The sequence below is a fragment of the Calidris pugnax genome, unplaced genomic scaffold (assembly GCF_001431845.1).
Source record: "Calidris pugnax isolate Ruff unplaced genomic scaffold, ASM143184v1 scaffold27, whole genome shotgun sequence".
NCBI classification, from domain to species: domain Eukaryota; kingdom Metazoa; phylum Chordata; class Aves; order Charadriiformes; family Scolopacidae; genus Calidris; species Calidris pugnax.
Window position 1 is genome coordinate 19,962,196 of NW_015090893.1, and position 6,000 is coordinate 19,968,195.

Genomic DNA, 6,000 nt, shown 5'->3' on the forward strand with positions numbered 1-6,000 from the left:
TTCGGACTTGCACACTGATCTCCTGGCTTTTAGTTTGTCTCTCTTTCTGAGTAGTGTGGGCTGTCTGTGAATTTCTTGCCCTGTGTCTGCCCAAACCAGAAGGTTTGGGTGGTTTATGCCTGGCGTCCCCAGTATGTGCTGGGAGTACCCTGCAGAGTCTTGGTTCTCAGCAGTAGTCTGGGTAGAGGATCTGTCTTGTCATAACATCTCTTCTGCTGTACCCCAGAACCTCACCGTCCTCCCGTCAGGCTGGGTTTGGAGCTGCCCTCTTCGCAGGAGGTACAATGGGCTGGTGAAGGCTCCCTGGTTTCTGACCCCGCGGTGGTGGTGGCCACGGTTCTGTTCACTGACATGTGCCACATTGCCCTGTGAATATGGATTCAGCCTTATTCACAGCCCGCTACGGATGGAAGGGATTATCCCAGACCCATGAACCATTCAACTTCACCACATTCCTGTTGTGCAGAATTTCTTGTGTGCTTGTGTTGCACTCTGTGCATACAGCCTGTTCTGAATAGTTAATTATAGCTGAGATGTTCGTGTGCGTGCATGAGCAATTCAGAAGCAGATAAAGATCAAAAAGACAAAAACTTGTCTGAGTGTAATGCAATAGCTTCGGTCATTTCCAGTGCAATGATCTACACAAGAGTTCTGTACCTCATGCTGAACCTTTGTTTGGTTTGAGTCTGTCAAATACTGTTTCTGTCTCTTGAATTTTCCTCTTTTATTACTCATAGAGTGACAATCAACATAAAGCAATATTCAGCCAAAATCAGAGGAATGATTTGCAAAAAATTACAGCTTAAAATTAAGAAATAGATAGCAATCCAGCTTTTACACCAGATGAGGACTGGAGAATTTGTAAATTGATCTGGCAAATCAGTCCTAGTAACTTACATTTGAAAACTTTATCTTTTATCTGGATTGTATGCATCAGGAGATGGAGACTACCACTGCTTTTGACAAGTTTTTCCAAGTAGGTTTTTTTTTCTATAGGGCACAAATTTGCATTTGTGTAGATTCAGAATCCACTTGCCAATTGTGGCTTGTTTTCCATCAAGAAAAGGTCTTCAGTTGATTAAAAGCTGTAATTTCCAGCTCTTAGGATTCTGTTCAGCTAATTAAAATTTAGGTGTTGCTGTACAGCAACTTCAGAATTTCTGAAATAGAATTTTCATGTATTGTGTATCTGCAAACACATAAGTTTTTATTTATTAATACTAATCAGATATATAAATACATATTATAGATCATATATAACATTTATGGATGCATATATCATACATTAGATATATAGTACACTTTATATACGTATATATATCTAAAACCCAGACTACTGCAGGGGTTTGTTTTCTTTCAAACGTGCTGAACTTCCCTCTGCTCTAGCCTTACAGGCCCAGGGATATTTTATGGTACTTGTACTTAGGCCTGCAATGAGCTTTACAGTCTATCGTGTTCCTGCTCGCAGCAACTGTATTTACAGCTTCTACTACATCCTTTGACAGAGTTGCGAGATTTAATTCTGCTTTGTTTGAAACTATGTACCTTCCTTAGCTTAGTAATTTAACTGGGCTCCAGAGCCTTTTTTCCCAAGAAGTGTTTGTCCTCTGTTCACCCCTTTGACCATTGTCATAATTTTGTAGTTCTTTTATGTGCCATTTCACTTCCCCGAGGCATTTGTCATCCAAGATGAACAGTTTTGGACAGTGGAATTTTCGCACAGAGCCTGCTCAGTGCCTCGGATTGTTCTTGGTGACTTTCTTGTGCTTCCTTTTTGTTCGGTGACCCCATTTTTGAGGGATTTTTGATTCAAGCTACGTGCAGGTTTTTAAAGTTTGTTCATGCATTTCTGTGGTAAGATAATTACTCATTTCTGAAACATTTCTGTTGCTGCATTTCTTGCTAATGCTAATCCCCTTAGTAATCCAGTAGGGATGACTGCACTGTCTTTCCTGAGCACTGGCAGCCTTTCAGGGCCCATCACACGCATGTTCACAGGTGTCTGGTGAAGGTGCTCGCACAGGGGCGCACCTTGGGATCCTCTTAATGGGGTTTGTGAGCAGGATCCGCACTCACCCTCTGTACATACCACTGGTTGTCATATTTCGTGTGGAGCTTATAGCAGGAGTAGCCAGCCAAAGTGTTGATAAAATATTTTTAAGATGTACAATCAGTGGTTCTTTTAACAGTGTTTTCTAGTGACAAACATTAAGGGGCAGCTGATATGTTACCTGGAACATAAGCAGATCCAAGAAGACATTATAAATCAAAAATTTTTGAGGGAAAATAAAAACTTCTATTGCATGTCTTAAAATTCAATTGGCTGCAGTTGTGATGTTTGTTCTACTGAATGCTGTCTGGCCAGGACTGGATGGAGCTGCACAAGACAGTGGGTGGGTGGGCGCCATTTTCGAATATTGACTTTAAGCTCTGCCTGGTTTTAGTCAACGTCCTGTGGAACTACAGACGAGCGGAAGCAGGAATTCAGGATTGTATGACTGTTGGCCTGCCTGAGTGGATTTGGATTTTGTTCACAATACCAGAGTTTGGTGAGCACTCAGCCATGCAAGGGCAGACTCAGCAGTTTCACAGAAGCCTTCAAACGTTACACAGGACACATACATATTTTTCTCTCAGTCTCAGATGAAGAGGAAGAAATAATGTTCCCACTCAGAAGGTTTAACTTCTTTTCAACCCAACTACTCCTTCCTTTTTTTTTATATTGTTTTAAGATGTTACAGTCTGCAAGGGTTAATTTTACAACACTTAAATATTTTCTCTCTTTATAAACTGTACTCTGAGGCAACATAAATATGGGGAAAATTAAGTACTTAATATGTCAAAGATTGTGATCCATTTGTTGTTCCTATGAAAGATTGAGGCAGCCTCTTGTAGCACCCAAGGATGTGAACTGGAGCAGAGGAGTTAGATGTCAAGCAGTAACTTGAATTTGCCTGCAATACAAATAAGTTGAAACAAGTTACCAGGCATGGATATTCTTTTAAATTATTGCTCCTATGTACATATGAGCTCCTTCTGTTTCCCTACTTCTGACAGCCCTTTGACAGCACTCTGAGCTTCTGCAGGTCTGAGGTTTTGGCTGAGCCATGACATGTGCCTGTTACTTACTGGTGCATTGAGCGTAACTTGTTAAGTGTGGCTTTGGTGGAAAAGGAGGGCGACGTGACACAGCGAGTGAGTGACATGCCTGTGCAGAGTGCATCTCACAGGCTCCAGCTACCGGTAAGTAATCTCATCTTCTGATTGTCAGCTTCAGTGTTTTCCCATACTTTTCCCCTCTCTATCCCAGATGCTCGTGGTCACTCTCTCCCAATGCATCTCAGAATGTGACATCAGCCCACAGCTTCCTTTTGTCTTAATTCTCAGTGTCTTTAAGATCCCTATTCTCAACCATTGAAAAAGAGCTGCATGCTCCCACTAGGCAGAACTCACTTTTCTCTCTTACCTCCTTGATCCCCGTACCTTACTAGAGCTTTTTTTTTTCTCTCCCTGCCTTTACATAGGCTGATATGAAAATTGGAAAAGTGAGTTTCAAGAGCTAGATATAACAAAATACAGCTTCTTCCCCTAGGAAGGTCTCTTCTAACTAAACAGCTTTCAATCACAAAGCAAAACAGGTAAAGAAGGAAAATATTCTCAGAATAATTTCCAATTCTAGGGCCTTACCTCCCACATTGTCAGTTTATACTGTCGGCTCACACTTTTTCTGTGTTTGCCTTACCCATTTCTGCTTTTTATACCCTTCCATGACAATCTGCACCTTTAAGCGTCAGAGAGAGGGTTCCCATTGCATTCTTCCACTTCACCTTTCTTCCTAAGACCCTTATCTATTCTGCTAACCTTTTCCAGAGGCACTCCTGTGTTCCTGAGCCCTCACTAATTGCCATTCCTTTTCATTACAGCAGCTTCTGCCTGAACCTCAGCTTCAGGGGGAGATCAGAGTGATCTCTGGATCTGACCTGGTGTTGTTCTAAATGTAGCTTTGCTTAAGTTGCTCTACTCAAGGAACAGTTAGTTTGATTTCCATGCCTTATTTTTTAGGACATAATAGATCGATAGATATTTGGTCACCTACTTATAACCATTTGTAGAACACAAATTTGTCATGAGTTATTTAAGTAGTAGTATATTTGCTAGAAAAATATACAGCCTTAATTTGAAAACAATTGAATTGCTTTCCTGGGTAGGTCTTAGAATCTTAATTACACAGCACTATACAAATTACTAATAACTTAATATAAAGAATGCTACTAATAAATCATTCTATTTTAGTTTGACCTGTAGCTGGCTTTTCTTCCAAAAATAGCCCTCCAATACTGGTAGTTTGTCCTTGTGGGAAGGTAAGTTAATGAATTAATTTCTCATTCCGCTTTATGATATGGCAAGAAATTGAGCTACTTACTGCTAGTTGTAAATTGCTAGCTTAAAATACCCTTCCTGGAGTTGCTCTAAAGCTCAACATGTCACTTAACAATGAGCTGCCACTTAAGCTGTTCACAAGAACCACCCGCTCAACTGATTTTGACACTCATATTGGGTTTTTTCTTATACCATTTATTTCTAATGCACTGTAAATCTTCATACTGATCCTTGGCACATTAAACAGCTTAAAACACTAAAGCACATTTTATTTAGGTGCACTCACCCATTTAGCATTCCCACACTCTTTGTACTCAACCAGGTCTCTGAATTTTTTTCTCTTCTATTTGCATCTTTCACTCACCGGAGTATGAACACATAGTTCAAGTACCAGAGCTGTTGCCATGTGGGTCTCTGATAGGAAACTGGTGCAGTTAGAAATAGAATTATTTTGGTGAAGGGTGTGTGTGTTAGCATTACTTGGATGTGTGAGAGCAGATTCCTTTTTTCCTATTTGTAGGTCAGTTATGCCATCAGTGGTGTAAATTGTGCAGTCCCTTATGCAATCATTTTGCAGCCATTCATATCCAAAAGCAGACTATGACAAAATACTCTTTGTCGCTGTCTGTAGAGACATTTGTGTTTTCAACTCTTACATGTAATTGAAAGTTGCTAATGTTCTGTATTTTTCATCATTGCTCATTATACTACAGTTCATGCATTCATGAGGAAATTCTTTCCTACGCAGCTCTTTGTTTTTGCTCTGACTCTTTCTTTGGCCTCTTTCCTTTTCATAAAGGCTATTTGGCAAGTAATGAGACTGCCACAGTGCCTTCCTCCAGGGCTGGGGTTTTTTTTTGTTAGCGGAAGAACCACAATAGTTGTGGCAAATTAAAAACCGGTTTATGTAACGGTCATCTTACTGGGACTCGGAAATCTGTGTACAGGCCGTGATCGCTCCCCGACCGACGGGGGAGGCCAAAGGGGCCCGGCTGGGGAGGAGCAATCTCCGCGCAGCGCTCCCGGCCCGGCGGCACCTGGTGCCTCAGCGTCCGCCGTCCCACCTGCGGCGGGGGCGCTTCCCCCCGCTCGGCCCTGCCCGCGGAGCTGATCGTTCCTTGGCCTCTCAGGTGAAGTTTCTAAGCGTAAGAGCACTGGGCAACAACTGGATTATACTGGAAACGACAGTCACAACCTCCTCCCTTTGGTGTGAAACCCCGCGTTGTGTCAGCGCTTCCCGTCTGTTTTACACACGGTTTGGGGTGGAACTGGGGCTCGGAGGGACTCGGAGACGTTGCTGAACGGAATCTGATTGTTTGCAGCGTTCAACCGCTGTTGCCTTGGCCTCTCCGGGGCCGGTGGCTCCTGCCCGCTCTGCCGCCCGCCCGTCGGGCCGCCCTTTCCCTCCCACCGCAGCGCAGGGTGCTCCTCTGCCATCTTTCCGGCAGCTCCTGCCGCCCCCCCCTCGCCCCCCACCGGGTCGCACCGCTCCAGCTCCCGCTGCTCCCCCGGGACCCGGCGGGGGCTGCGCGGGGCGGGGCGCGCCTTTCCCCCGCCCCGGCCTCCGCCGCGGCGGCTCCTCCCTCCCGGCGCCCGGGCGGGGCTGCGCCTGCTGCAGGG